Raw genomic sequence first — 15726 nt, 5'->3', positions numbered from 1 at the left:
CGCTCACAAAGGCTGCCGGAAACTGTGGTTGAAGCGACTGCCTGCGCCGAGCCTCTCCCTCGAGCATCGTTTTCACCCTCCCCGCCCCGGGGCCAGCGCAGTTGCCGCCCGGCGGCCGCACTGCTGCCATCTCGGATGACGGCGGAGGATAAGGGCTGCTGTTCCATCATGGCTTCGGACAGCGAGGAGTGGACAGGCTCCCAAGCCTCCTCCTCAGCCCAGGAATCCAGCAGGACCAGCGCCGGGTCGAAGGGGAGTTAACTACGCCTCCTCACACAGGCCGTCGACCGCCTCGGGCTCAGTGGTCACCGCCCCTGAGCAGGCACCCAACAGACTCGGCGGCTGTTTTCTTCAAAGCCATCGCCGCTCTACACCCGCGGCCCGGGCGCTCCCTTCCTGCGGAATTACATACGGAGCTTGCAAAGTCGTGGAGCAGCTCCGTTTTCAGCCAGGACCCGTTCACGCGTCTCCACCTCTCTGGCGTCGGTGGGCCGGCGCCACTGAAGAGGCTACTCCTCCATCCCCGGTCGAGGACTTCGGTAGCAGCACACCTTTGTCCGCCCTCCGCGAGATGGCGTTCCAAGCCTGTGCTCCGTCTAAGGCCTGCAGGCGACTTCCGCCTATGTTGGCGGCGCCTATTCCGCCGCCCGGCCAAGCGCATCTGCTCTGCACTCAATGGCGTTTTACAGATCCTACAAGCAGACCTTCTCCGAGTGGGATGAGAAAGGCAGGCACCCAGAGGCTGTTACTGATCTCTGGCGCGACAGACCTGCGCCCTTGCGCTACCAAAGCTGCAGCCCAAGCTCTAGGGAAGTGCATGGCCTGCGCTGACTGTGACCGAGAGACACTTATGGCTAACACTAGCCGACATGGGAGAAGCAGAGCGCTCCACGTTCCTCAACGCACCGCTCTCTCCAACCGGTCTCTTCGGCTCCGCGGTGAGTGGCATTGTTGACCGCTTCTCAGAAGTCCAGAAAGCCACCCAAGCCATGAACCTCTTCCTGCCGGCGTCGCGCTAGCTCCTCTGCAGGCAGCTCACGTGATCAACCTCCTGCACGAGCCTCTTCACAGCGCCCAGTTCAACAATCTCCAGACTTCTCAGCGTCGACAGAGCGGCCGCCCTCGATCGGCGCTCAGACAGCCGCCGCAGACCGCCTCCCAGCGGGCCTCGATCTAAGGTAGCGCTGAAACCCGAGCAGCCGAAGTCTTCCTAACTGTGTTGAACAAGCGGCGGCTCAGTCCGCCGCGGCGGACCACTGTCAAAGCTTTACCCCTGTCAGTCCCTTCTCTCAGGCTACTACAGTGGTGAATTTAGCAGCCAACAAGCCGGTGACACTGCCCGCTTGCCTGCACTCAAGCGCCGTTTTCACGGCGACCCAAATAAATCTTGTAAAGAGCAAACATGTCTTATGTGTAGAAAAAGTGCCCACAACCCAGTGTTAGCCCCTACACACAAGCATAACACATCCCGTGCCCCTATCAGAGCACGCTCTCATAAGCGATTCACGAACCGCTCGGCGTCAGAGTCAATGAAAGCGCCCACAAATGCGTCTTGTGCGCCCATTCTCTGCCAGCTCTGTCACACGACCAGCCCTATGTGTAGAAAATGTGCCCACAATCCAGTGTTCACTTCTGCACACAAGCACTGCATGTCTCGTGTCCCCACCAGAGCACGCTCACATAAAGCGATTCACGAACAGCTCGGCGCTAGAGTCAATAAATGCGCCCGCAAATGCGTCGCGGCGCCCATTCTCTGCCCGCTCGAGCCAGCAACCATTCCTCTGTGTGTAAGTCCCGTGCCCATGACTATGCTTGCGCATCACGTAACAGATGTGACTCTTTCCCCATTCATTCCAATCGGAAGTCACTCACAAAACAGCCTGTTCATGCTGTCTGCGAGCAATCATGCATGAACACACTAAACGCAGCTCACACATTTTGTTCAGCGCTCTGTGTCGCGGCAATCAGAGCGAATTGGCCATTCACCCTCTAGCGTTACAGCTTCAAAGCGTGGGAAGCTATTCCAGGGATATCCAAGTGGGTGTTAAGCACAATACAACAGGGCTATTTGCTACAGTTCGATCGCCGCCCCCTCGCTTCAGAGCGCGGCTCGAAACCACTGTGAACACGGAAGCAGCGTGCATGCTTCGTTCAGAAATAGCAAGCCTTCTGTGCAAAAGGGCCATAGAAAAAGTGCCACCCTCTCTGAGCGAGTCGGGGCTTTACAGCCGTTATTTTCTTGTTCCCAAGAAAGACGGCGGCCTCAGACCCATATTAGATCTCAGGGTTTTGAACAAGGTGCTTGCAAAAGACCGTTCAAAATGCTTACAATCAGGAAACTCCTCGGCGCATAGTCGCCAGGGGACTGGTTTATTTCTCTCGATCTGAAAGATGCATACTTTCAGATTCAGATAAATCCCGTCACAGGCCATTCTTGAGATTCAGCCTGACGGCCAGGTTTATCAATACACCGTCCTTCCGTTCGGCCTGTCCTTAGCACCCGTACTTTCACGAAGTGCATGGATGCGGCGCTCGCACCCTCTGCGAGTCAGGGTTTGCGAATTCTGAACTATTTGGACGACTGGCTGATTATGGCTCAGTCACATATGGAGCTTCTGTCTCACAGAGCAGTTCTCCTCAGCCATCTGAACAGTTTGGGTCTTGCAGTCAATTGGACCAAGAGCTCACTACAGCCCAGTCAGACCATTTCCTTCCTGGGAATAGAACTAGACTCCGTGGCAATGACGGCTCGCTTATGTACACAGCGCGCGCGCCGTGTTCAGCGACTAGCGCATCTTTTCAGATGAACAGCCTCACGCCTCTGAAGAAATTCCAGAGAGTGCTAGGTTACATGGCCTCAGCCGCAGCAGTACTTCAGCTGGGTTTACTGCACATCGCCCGCTTCAGCATTGGCTAAACACCCGTCGCGTCTCGCCGGGCTTGGGCCACAGGCCGCCAGCCCATCAAGGTGACTCAGACCTGCATATCAGCTCTGCAGCCCTGGACAGTGGCCGAATGGTATCAGCGGGGAGTGACAATGGGAGCTGTATCTCGCCGAAAAGTCATCTCGACAGACGGCGTCCAACACGGGTTGGAGCGCGGTCTGCGAGGGCTCTCCGGTTTTCGGCCTATGGTCAGTTCAGGAAAAGCTCCTTCACATAAATTGTCTGGAAATGATAGCGGTCGAGTAGCGCTGCGTGCGCTTTCTCCCGGTCATTCAGGGTCACCACGTCCTGGTCCGTTCGGACAACAGATCTGTGGTATCCTACCTAAACCGTCAGGGCGGTGTCAGATCCAGGAACCTCTTCCATCTGACAAAACGCATACTGAGTTGGTCCCAGTGCCACCTGCGCTTCGCTGAGGCCGGCGCGCGTGCCAGGCCACCTGAACGACGGCCCGGACAGACTGTCCAGAGACAATATTCCCCCAGGGAATGGTCCCTGCACGCTCAAACAGTCCAGGCGTTATGGCACCTATTCGGCAGAGCAGAGATAGACCTCTTTGCGTCCAAAGAGAACTCTCACTGCCCAGTATTTTTCTCGAGCGAGGCGCGCTGGCCCAGGACTGGCCCAGACGCCCGCTTACGCCTTCCCTCCCGTCTCGCTATTGCCACAGGTAATGCAGAGGATCAGGAAGCAGCGTCACTCGGTGCTCCTCATAGCCCGGCGTTGGGAGAATCAGACATGGTTCCCGGAGCTTACGCAGCTGTCACTGACAGCGCCGTGGCCCATCCCAGTGAGAGCAGATCTCCTCTCTCAAGCTCGCGGCACAATCTGGCATCCCCACCCAGAGGCTGGGCTGCATGCGTGAGTGATCAACGACTACCCGTCGCTCTGCCAGAAGGAGTAATAAACACCATCATACACGCTAGAGCCCCTTCCACGAGAAGACTCTATGCGTCAAAATGGTCTGTGTTCTCAAAATGGTGCACCGACAGAGACCTGGACCCACGGACATGTGGGGTGTCGTCGCTGCTCGTATTTCTACAAGAGCTGCTGGATGAGGGCAGATCCCCATCCACGCTCAAAGTGTATGTGGCGGCCGTTGCGGCGTTCAGCTGAACCCTGCACGGCCAGTCATGGGGTAAAAGCGAGCTGGTCATCCGCTTCCTCAGGGGAGCTAGAAGGATGAACCCCGCGCCCCCATCGGTTCCTATCTGGGATCTTTCTATAGTTCTCGAAACTATGAAAGCCCCCCCTTTCGAACCACTTCAATCCGTGGATTTGAAATACCTTTCACTCAAAACCGTTTTTCTGACTGCCCTGTCATCAGTCAAACGTGTGGGAGACCTTCACGCGCTGTCTGTCAGCGCTGCGTGTCTTGAGTTTGGACCAAGTGACTCCAAGGTCATTTTAAAGCCTAGACACGGCTATGTTCCCAAGGTGATCGGTACTCCTTTCAGAGCACAGGTCATTTCCCTATCGGCGCTGCCAGCACTGGATAGCGAACGCGACGCCAATCTCCTTTGCCCGGTCAGAGCACTGAGATTGTATACTGCACGCTCCGCTGCTTTCAGACGCTCCGAGCAGCTTTTCGTTTAGCTCGAGGGCGTACCAAAGGTCTCGCCGCCTCGAAACAGACACTATCTAGATGGATAGTGGACGCTATTGCTGCTGCATACGCGTCAAAAGACCTGCCATGCCCGTTGGGCATTAGGGCTCACTCCACTAGAGGCATGGCATCCTCGTGGGCATGGTCCAGCGGAATTTCCATTCACGACATATGTGTGGCAGCGGGATGGACTTCCCCTCCACCTTTGTCAGATTTTACAATATGGAAGTGCCCGCTCTGCAGGCAAAACTACTAGCGGTTTAATACGCTACAGCTCCCTGGTGAGCTGCACTGATGGGACACATTCCACACAGACCGGCACCGCCGCTCTGTCGTTCCCGGTCCTACTATGTGCTTATGTATTACACAATCAATGACCCGCATTCTTGCCGGCCAAATATTATTTCCCCACTCATAAGGGCTCCCCGGTCCCCCTTAATTCCCTGGGGCTTATACAGTGGATGCTTGGCGCGACGGCGTTGACAATGGGTTCCCATAGCGTAAGCTAGCTTACGCAATACGAAGAACCTCTCGTAAGAGAACGTATCGGTTACCTAACGTAACCTCGGTTCTCTCTAGATGAGGGAACGAGTATTGCGTAGCCGGCCGTGCTTCGCGCCACGGCGACTTTTACGCTTCAGTCAATGAAAACCAGGGTTCCAGCCTACGAACTACGCTTATATGCACTCTAGTCACGCCCTTTTTGGCGGGCTTTGATGCAGTGAGCGCGCGGACGCCTCTCATTGGATGCGAGTTCGCCCAAGCTCGTCTATAGGCTGCAGCAGTTGCCGCAGAGCAACCTATGAGCTCGCTAGCTAGCCCGCTCAAGGTCTGCAGCTGCCGCACTGCGTTGACAATGGATACAAAAATTAAGGATAATTTTTTGGCTTCAATATCTCAGAAAAGATGAATCTTTCCCGTAGCGTAAGCTAGCTTACGCAATACTCGTTCCCTCATCTAGAGAGAACCGAGGTTACGTTAGGTAACCGATACGTTTTTCACCAATGTCACTAGAAGGAAGCATTGCAATGCAAAGGAAAGTCAAATAGCATCAGCAGCAGGTTTGTATGCATTATGAGAGCTAAACAGTCATTTTCAGTGAAGAAACTGAAGTTAGCACAGAACTGTGCAAAATTCATGAAAAAGCTCTCAAAAGCCACAAAGTAACTTTTAAACTCAGAAAGCTGTTTAGAGTGCTTGTTCATGAAATCTCACTTCGTTTTTCAATAAAACATGACTTTTCATTAATGTCATGAACAGGAAGCTGTGCAATGGCAAAGGAAAGTCAAAATGCATCAGAAGCATGTTTGTATGCATTATGAGAGCTAAACAGTCATTTTCAGTGAAGAAACTGAAGTTAGCACAGAACTGTGCAAAATTCATGAAAAAGCTCTCAAAAGCCACAAAGTAACTTTTAAACTCAGAAAGCTGTTTAGAGGGCTTGTTCATGAAATCTCAATTCGTTTTCAATAAAACATGTTTTTTCACCAATGTCACTGAGGAAGCATTGCAATGCAAAGTCAAAATGCATCAGCAGCATGTTTGTATGCATTATGAGAGCTAAACAGTCATTTTAAGTGAAGAAACTGAAGTTTGCACAGAACTGTGCAAAATTCATGAAAAAGCTCTCAAAAGCCACAAAGTAACTTTTAAACTCAGAAAGCTGTTTAGAGAGCTTGTTCATGAAATCTCACTTCGTTTTTCAATAAAACATGACTTTTCATTAATGTCATGAACAGGAAGCATTGCAATGCAAAGGAAAGTCAAAACGCATCAGCAGCAGGTTTGTATGCATTATGAGAGCTAAACAGTCATTTTCAGTTAAGAAACTGAAGTTTGCACAGAACTGTGCAAAATTCATAAAACAGCTCTCAAAAGCCACAAAGTAACTGTTAAACTCAGAAAGCTGTTTAGAGTGCTTGTTCATGAAATCTCACTTCGTTTTCAATAAAACATGTTTTTTCACCAATGTCACTAGAAGGAAGCATTACAATGCAAAGGAAAGTCAAAATGCATCAGCAGCAGGTTTGTATGCATTATGAGAGCTAAACAGTCATTTTCAGTGAAGAATCTGAAGTTAGCACAGAACTGTGCAAAATTCATGAAAAAGCTCTCAAAAGCCACAAAGTAACTTTTAAACTCAGAAAGCTGTTCGGAGTGCTTGTTCAGTAATTAGATTCCTCCGTAGGAGGGAATCTATTGTAATTGATGGTTTTATTATTATTATTATTATTATTATTATTATTATTATTAGATTCCTCCGTAGGAGGAATCTATTGTAATTGATGGTTTTATTATTATTATTATTATTATTATTATTATTATTATTATTATTCTTCTCCTTGAGCCCCAATAGCTCAAAAAGTCACTGGTCAAAAATTTTCTAAATTGGCACATTGATACTCCATGCCAACGGGTACCCCCAAACCAAGAATGGTCAACATTCGCCCATAGGTGGCGCTACAGGCCACGCCCAAAAAACAAAAATTCAAAGTGATATAATTTCCACCCCATTTGTCCAAATCTTCTGAAACTTTGTAAACATGCCTCATTTCTCATGGGGAACAAAAAGCCTCAAGGACCCATACTTCTGCCATTATGGATTTTCCTGTACAGTGAAAATTTTGGAAAACCTACAAAACTCTTCTTCTCCTGAACCTCAGCTCCAATTGACTTGGAATTTGGCACACGTGTGTAGTATGTATGTCTTTCCAAACGTTACTTAGCAAAAATGAATACAATACAAAATGGCTGAAATGGACGTGTTTATGTAAATGTACACACAAAAGATGATCAAAAATTTTTAAAATCCCATTGATTTACAATGGCTGAGCAAAAGTGCTCCCTCTACTGGACAAATATGGTCCACATGTAAAATCCCATTCACTTACATTGGCTGAGCAAAGAGGCTCCCTCTACTGGAGTAACTCTGTCTACCACATGCAGCTCTTCTGTAGCAATCTCTCTAATGAAGCATTTCGGTCTCCTAGTGGGTGGAGCTCCAGACTTAGACTACAGAAGACATTTTGCGTCTGCATGGAGGTATGTCAAATCAATTGTGTGTCTTAATGCTTTCCAGTTTGAACATTCAAGCGATTTTACACTATTCAACTCAACAAAGGCAAAACAACTCAAATAAATGTTTTCGAGCAGTTTGTGTGACACAGCGAGCGAGCAGCGTCAGCGTCTAACATTCGTGCGCCGATGAGAGTTACGCTTTCCCTTCTTGCGTTTCAACGGACAATTTCATAAACCAAAATACATGATATATTGGGGTGTCTGCTATATCTCAAGTGAACAAACAGTTGATAAAGAAATCGGGTATCAATATATTGAATTATGAATTATTGAAGGGTCTAGTGATGCCGCTGTGATGTCCTGTTAGATTTTTCTCTACTCGAGACAGCGTTAGCGTATCAAAACTTCCGAGTATGATGTTGTTTAATTGTCTCTGACAACACGCAATCCTCGAGGCGAGATCATTTTTGCTCGCATCTTCACGGAAGGTTTGTTGGTTGTGTACAATGGTTGCCTGCTTGAACATTCAAGCGATTTTACACTATTCAACTCAACAAAGGCAAAACAACTCAAATAAATGTTTTCGAGCAGTTTGTGTGACACAGCGAGCGAGCAGCGTCGCGACTAACGCTTCGCTGCGCCGATGAGAGTTACGCTTTCACAGCTTCATGCGTTTGAACGGACAATTTCATACACCAAAATACATGATATATTGGGGTGTCTGTTATGTATCAAGTGAACAAACAGTTGATAAAGAAATTGGGTATCAATATATTTAATTATGAATTATTGTGAACAACACGGATGCCGCTGTGGTGTCCTGTTAAGATTTTTCTCTCGAAACAGCGTTAACAGCTTAAACAAAATACTGCGTTATTTTTGCACATACAGATACATTTAATACATCGTCACAAACTATGAAAGTTGTACTTTTATTTGTTGTAAAATAAAGAAAATAAACCGTGTGCTCTTTGTCTAAGCTGAATATCTTTCTGAAACACGTCACAAAAACTTACACAAACATGAAACATATGTCTAAAGAAAGTAGGGATGGGCTGATCAATCCTAGCATTATCAAAACTTCCGAGAATTATGTTGTTTAATTGTCTCTGACAACACGCTAAACCCATGAGGCGAGATCATTTTTGCTCGCATCATCATGAAGGTTTGTCGGTTGTATACAATGTTTGCCTGTTTGAACATTCAAGCGATTTTACACTATTCAACTCAACAAATGTGAAAACAACTCAAATACATGTTTGCGAGCTGTTTGTGTGACACAGCGAGCAGCGTCGCGTCTAACTCACGCACTCCGATGTCTTTCGCTGCTGCTTGCGTCTGAGCGGACAATTTCATACAACAGAGTGTCAAAATACATGATATATTGAGGAGTCTGTTATGTCTCAAGTGAACAAACAGTTGAGAAAGAAATCTGGAATAATTATATTTTATTCTGGCATTATTCCAGATGACGTCCTGCTATATTTTTCTCTCGAAACAGCGGAAACAACTTAAACAAAATACTGCGTCATTTTTGCCCATACAGAAACATGCAAGACATCATTACGAACTATGAAATGTGTACTTTTATTTGTGTGCACTTACAATAACAACAAAACCTTGTGCTTTTGTAAAATAAATAAACAGGGTGCTCAGTCTCTGTCTTCGCGATTATTTTTCTGAAACACGTCACAAAATTCAAGTGAACAAAATCAACCATTCACGCAGTCTGTATTTTATCATCTCACAATGAATACAAATGCAACAAGCATGGCACAAAACGAAAATAATGATACTTCTCAGTTCTCAAAAGATTAAACTGAACTGTGCCGTAAGTATCGTATCATGCGATAAAAGCCTCTTAAAGAGACAGTAACAATTTAGCCTTAGGTCCTGAACATAGACATTCCCAAGTAATTGAGAAGTACAAATGGTATTATTTTAAGTTTTTTTATTTCTCTCTTACCTTGTAAAATGCCACGTTTTTGAATGGCATGTAAACACAATCACTCCATTTTTTTCACTGGATCTGTTGCTATTTTAATGATTTAAAAATCAAAGCACTGACCATTTAAAGTGTGAGCTTGTAGGCTACATTTTGAAATAGTTATAAACAGTCACAGCTATACAGTGTTATTATGTGCCTAGATAGTCTTTCAAATAAACTTGCTTGTGATATGCTTATGTAAATCACACAAAAAAAACAGAAAAAAAAATCTTAAGAGAGAAGTGAAAGTGAAAGTAGAGATTTTCAAAGTGATTTTTCATTCAAAGTGATACAATTTCCACGCCATTTGTCTAAATCTTCTGAAACTTGGTGTACATGCCTCATTCCTCATGGGGAACAAAAAGCCTTAAGGACCCATAACTTTCACCATGATGGATTTTCCCGTCACGTTGAAAATTTGCGAAAACCTAAAAATACTCTTCTTCTCCTGAACCGTAGCTCCAATTGACTTGAAATTTGGTACACATTTGTAGAATGGACATCCTTGAAAACATTACTTAGGAAAAATGAATGTGATACAAAATGTCTGAAAGGGGCGTGTTTATGTAAATGTCCAAATTTTAACAATATATACCTGTCAATAAATCAAATGTAATTTTGACTGATGGTTTTTCAAACCTAACATGCTTCAAGATGACATCACTCTGAAGTACTGCGCAAAGAATGGCCGACATTCGCCACTAGGGGGCGCTAAAGGCCACGCCAAAATTCCCGTTTTCTGGTCAAATTTTTTTTTAATTTGGTACATTGATACTACAGGCAGACAGGAACCCACAAACCAAGAATGGACAACATTCACCCCTAGGGGGTGCTACAGGCCATGCCAAAATTCCCATTTTCTGGTCAAAAATGTTCTAATTTGGTACACTGATACTACATGCCAACAGGAACCCACAAACCACGAATGGCCAACATTCGACATTAGAGAGCGCTACAGGTAATTCCAAAAATCCCATTTTCTGGTCAAACATTTTCTAATTTGGTGTATTGATTCTACAGGCCGACAGGAACCCACAAACCAAGAAAGGCCCACATTCAGCCCCTAGGGGCGCTACAGGCCACTCCAAAATTCCCATTTTCTGGTCAAATATTTTCTAATTTTGTACATTTATACTACAGGCCAACAGGAACCCACAAACCAAGAATGACCAACATTTGCCCATAGGTGGCGCTACAGGCCACGCCCCAAATTTTTTTTTTCAAAATGATATAATATCCACCCCATTTGTCCAATTCTTCTGAAACTTGGTGTACATGCCACATTTCTCATTGGGAACAAAAAAGCCTCAAAGATCCATAAGGTCCGGTATGGATTTTCCTGTACATTGAAAATGTTTTGTTTAGGAATCAGACGAAGACATGTTTTTTTGAATTCCTTAATTGGGAGGGTTTATCCCCAACCATCTACTGATCAATTTTAAATGATTTGCCATTTTGAGGAGGAATCCGCATTGCTGCTTGCAGCTATATTTATTATTATTATTATTCTTCTTCTTCTCCTTGAGCCCCAATAGCTCAAAAAGTCACTGGTCAAAAATTTTCTAAATTGGCACATTGATACTCCATGCCAACGGGTACCCCCAAACCAAGAATGGCCCACATTCGCCCATAGGTGGCGCTACAGGCCACGCCCAAAAAACAAAATTCAAAGTGATACAATTTCCACGCCATTTGTCCAAATCTTCTGAAATTTGGTGTACATGCCTCATTCCTCATGGGGAACAAAAAAGCCTCAAGAACCCATAACTTCCGCCATGATGGATTTTCCCGTGACGTTGAAAATTTGCGAAAACCTACAAAACTCTTCTTCTCCTGAACCGTAGCTCCAATTGACTTGAAATTTGGTACACATGTGTAGAATGGACATCCTTGAAAACGTTACTTAGGAAAAATGAATACGATACAAAATGGCTGAAAGGGGCGTGTTTATGTAAATGTCCAAATTTTAACAATATATACGTGTCAATAAATCAAATTTAATTTTGACTGATGGTTTTTCAAACCTAACATGCTTAAAGATGACATCACTCTGAAGTACTGTGCAAAGAATGGCCATGCCAAAATTCCCATTTTCTGGTCAAAAATGTTCTAATTTGGTAAATTAATAGTACAGGCCAACAGGAATCCACAAACCAAGAATGACCGACATACACCACTAGGGGCACTACAGGACAAGCCAAAATTCCCATTTTCTGGTCAAAAATGTTCTAATTCGGTACAAGAATAGTACAGGCCAACAGGAATCCACAAACCAAGAATGACCGACATTCAGCCACTAGGGGGCACTACAGGACAAGCCAAAATTCCCATTTTCTGGTCAAAAATTTTCTAATTTGGTACTTTGATACTACAGGCCAACAGGAACCCACATACCAAGTGTGGCCCACATTCAGCCCTTAGGGGCGCTACAGGCTACTCCAAAATTTCGCTTTCTGGTCAAAAACGTTCTAATTTGGTACATTGATACTGCAGGTCAACAGGAACCCTCAAACCAAGAATGGCCAACATTCAGCCCCTAGGGGGCACTACAGGCCATGCCGAAATTCCCATTTTCTGGTCAAAAATGTTCTAATTTGGTACATTAATAGTACAGGCCAAAAGGAATCCAAAACCAAGAATGACCGACATTCACCACTAGGTGGCGCTAGAGGCCAAGCCGAAATTCCCATTTTCTGGTCAAAAAGTTATAATTTGGTACATTGATACTGCAGGCCAACAGGAACCCACAAACCAAGTATGGCCCACATTCAGCCATTAGGGGGCTTACAGGCCACTCCCAAAATTTAGTTTTCTGGTCAAAAATTTTCTAATATGGTACATTGATACTACTGGCCAACAGGAACCCACAAACAAAGAATGGCCAACATTCAGCCTCTAGGGGACACTAGAGGCCACGTCGAAATTCCCATTTTATGGTCAAAAATGTTCTAATTTGGTACATTGATACTAAAGGTCAACAGGAACCCTCAAACCAAGAATGGCCAACATTCACCCCTAGGGGCGCTACAGGTAATTCCCAAAAGTTCCATTTTCTGGTCAAATATTTTCTAATTATGTACATTGATACTACAGGCCAACAGGAACCCACAAACCAAGAATGACCCACATTTGCCCATAGGAGGCGCTACAGGCCACGCCCCAAAAAATATTTTCAAAGTGATACCATTTCCACGCCATTTAACCAATTCTTTTGAATCTTGGTGTACATGCCTCATTTCTCATTGGGAACAAAAACGCCTCAAGGATCCATAAGGTATGATGGATTTTCCTGTAGACTGAAAATGTTTCGTTTAGGATTCAGACAGAAATACATGTTTTTTGGATTCATCCATTGAGAGGATTTAACCCCAACCCTCTACTGATCAATTTGAAATGATTTGCCATTTTGAGGAGGAATCCGCATTGCTGCTTGCAGCTATATTTACAACTTATTTTTCAATAAAACATGACTTTTCACAAATGTCACTAGAAGGAAGCATTGCAATGCAAAGGAAAGTCAAAATGCATCAGCAGCATGTTTGTATGCATTATGAGAGCTAAACAGTCATTTTCAGTGAAGAAACTGAAGTTAGCACAGAACTGTGCAAAATTCATAAAAAAGTTCTCAAAAGCCACAAAGTAACTTTTAAACTCAGAAAGCTGTTTAGAGTGCTTGTTCATGAAATCTCACTTCGTTTTTCAATAAAACATGACTTTTCATTAATGTCATGAACAGGAAGCATTGCAATGCAAAGGAAAGTCAAAATGCATCAGCAGCATGTTTGTATGCATTATGAGAGCTAAACAGTCATTTTCAGTGAAGAAACTGAAGTTAGCACAGAACTGTGCAAAATTCATGAAAAAGCTCTCAAAAGCCACAAAGTAACTTTTAAACTCAGAAAGCTGTTTAGAGTGCTTGTTCATGAAATATCACTTCGTTGTTCAATAAAACATGACTTTTCACCAATGTCACTAGAAGGAAGCATTGCAATGCAAAGGAAAGTCAAATAGCATCAGCAGCAGGTTTGTATGCATTATGAGAGCTAAACAGTCATTTTCAGTGAAGAAACTGAAGTTAGCACAGAACTGTGCAAAATTCATGAAAAAGCTCTCAAAAGCCACAAAGTAACTTTTAAACTCAGAAAGCTGTTTAGAGTGCTTGTTCATGAAATCTCACTTCATTTTTCAATAAAACATGACTTTTCATTAATGTCATGAACAGGAAGCATTGCAAAGCAAAGGAAAGTCAAAATGCATCAGCAGCATGTTTGTATGCATTATGAGAGCTAAACAGTCATTTTCAGTGAAGAAACTGAAGTTAGCACAGAACTGTGCAAAATTCATGAAAAAGCTCTCAAAAGCCACAAAGTAACTTTTAAACTCAGAAAGCTGTTTAGAGTGCTTGTTCATGAAATCTCACTTCGTTGTTCAATAAAACATGTTTTTTCACCAATGTCACTAGAAGGAAGCATTGCAATGCAAAGGAAAGTCAAAATGCATCAGCAGCAGGTTTGTATGCATTATGAGAGCTAAACAGTCATTTTCAGTGAAGAAACTGAAGTTAGCACAGAACTGCGCAAAATTCATGAAAAAGCTCTCAAAAGCCACAAAGTAACTTTTAAACTCAGAAAGCTGTTTAGAGGGCTTGTTCATGAAATCTCAATTCGTTTTCAATAAAACATGTTTTTTCACCAATGTCACTGAGGAAGCATTGCAATGCAAAGTCAAAATGCATCAGCAGCATGTTTGTATGCATTATGAGAGCTAAACAGTCATTTTAAGTGAAGAAACTGAAGTTTGCACAGAACTGTGCAAAATTCATGAAAAAGCTCTCAAAAGCCACAAAGTAACTTTTAAACTCAGAAAGCTGTTTAGAGTGCTTGTTCATGAAATCTCACTTCATTTTTCAATAAAACATGACTTTTCATTAATGTCATGAACAGGAAGCATTGCAAAGCAAAGGAAAGTCAAAATCCATCAGCAGCATGTTTGTATGCATTATGAGAGCTAAACAGTCATTTTCAGTGAAGAAACTGAAGTTAGCACAGAACTGTGCAAAATTCATGAAAAAGCTCTCAAAAGCCACAAAGTAACTTTTAAACTCAGAAAGCTGTTTAGAGTGCTTGTTCATGAAATCTCACTTCGTTGTTCAATAAAACATGTTTTTTCACCAATGTCACTAGAAGGAAGCATTGCAATGCAAAGGAAAGTCAAAATGCATCAGCAGCAGGTTTGTATGCATTATGAGAGCTAAACAGTCATTTTCAGTGAAGAAACTGAAGTTAGCACAGAACTGTGCAAAATTCATGAAAAAGCTCTCAAAAGCCACAAAGTAACTTTTAAACTCAGAAAGCTGTTTAGAGGTCTTGTTCATGAAATCTCAATTCGTTTTCAATAAAACATGTTTTTTCACCAATGTCACTGAGGAAGCATTGCAATGCAAAGTCAAAATGCATCAGCAGCATGTTTGTATGCATTATGAGAGCTAAACAGTCATTTTAAGTGAAGAAACTGAAGTTTGCAAAGAACTGTGCAAAATTCATGAAAAAGCTCTAAAAAGCCACAAAGTAACTTTTAAACTCAGAAAGCTGTTTAGAGTGCTTGTTCATGAAATCTCACTTCGTTTTTCAATAAAACATGACTTTTCATTAATGTCATGAACAGGAAGCATTGCAATGCAAAGGAACGTCAAAATGCATCAGCAGCATGTTTGTATGCATTATGAGAGCTAAACAGTCATTTTCAGTGAAGAAACTGAAGTTAGCACAGAACTGTGCAAAATTCATGAAAAAGCTCTCAAAAGCCACAAAGTAACTTTTAAACTCAGAAAGCTGTTAGAGTGCTTGTTCATGAAATCTCACTTCGTTTTTCAATAAAACATGACTTTTCATTAATGTCATGAACAGGAAGCATTGCAATGCAAAGGAAAGTCAAAACGCATCAGCAGCAGGTTTGTATGCATTATGAGAGCTAAACAGTCATTTTCAGTGAAGAAACTGAAGTTAGCACAGAACTGTGCAAAATTCATGAAAAAGCTCTCAAAAGCCACAAAGTAACTTTTAAACTCAGAAAGCTGTTTAGAGGGCTTGTTCATGAAATCTCAATTCGTTTTCAATAAAACATGTTTTTTCACCAATGTCACTGAGGAAGCATTGCAATGCAAAGTCAAA

Source organism: Xyrauchen texanus, chromosome 45, assembly GCF_025860055.1.
Source record: "Xyrauchen texanus isolate HMW12.3.18 chromosome 45, RBS_HiC_50CHRs, whole genome shotgun sequence".
Lineage (NCBI taxonomy): Eukaryota > Metazoa > Chordata > Actinopteri > Cypriniformes > Catostomidae > Xyrauchen > Xyrauchen texanus.
This window is presented reverse-complemented; position numbering follows the sequence as displayed.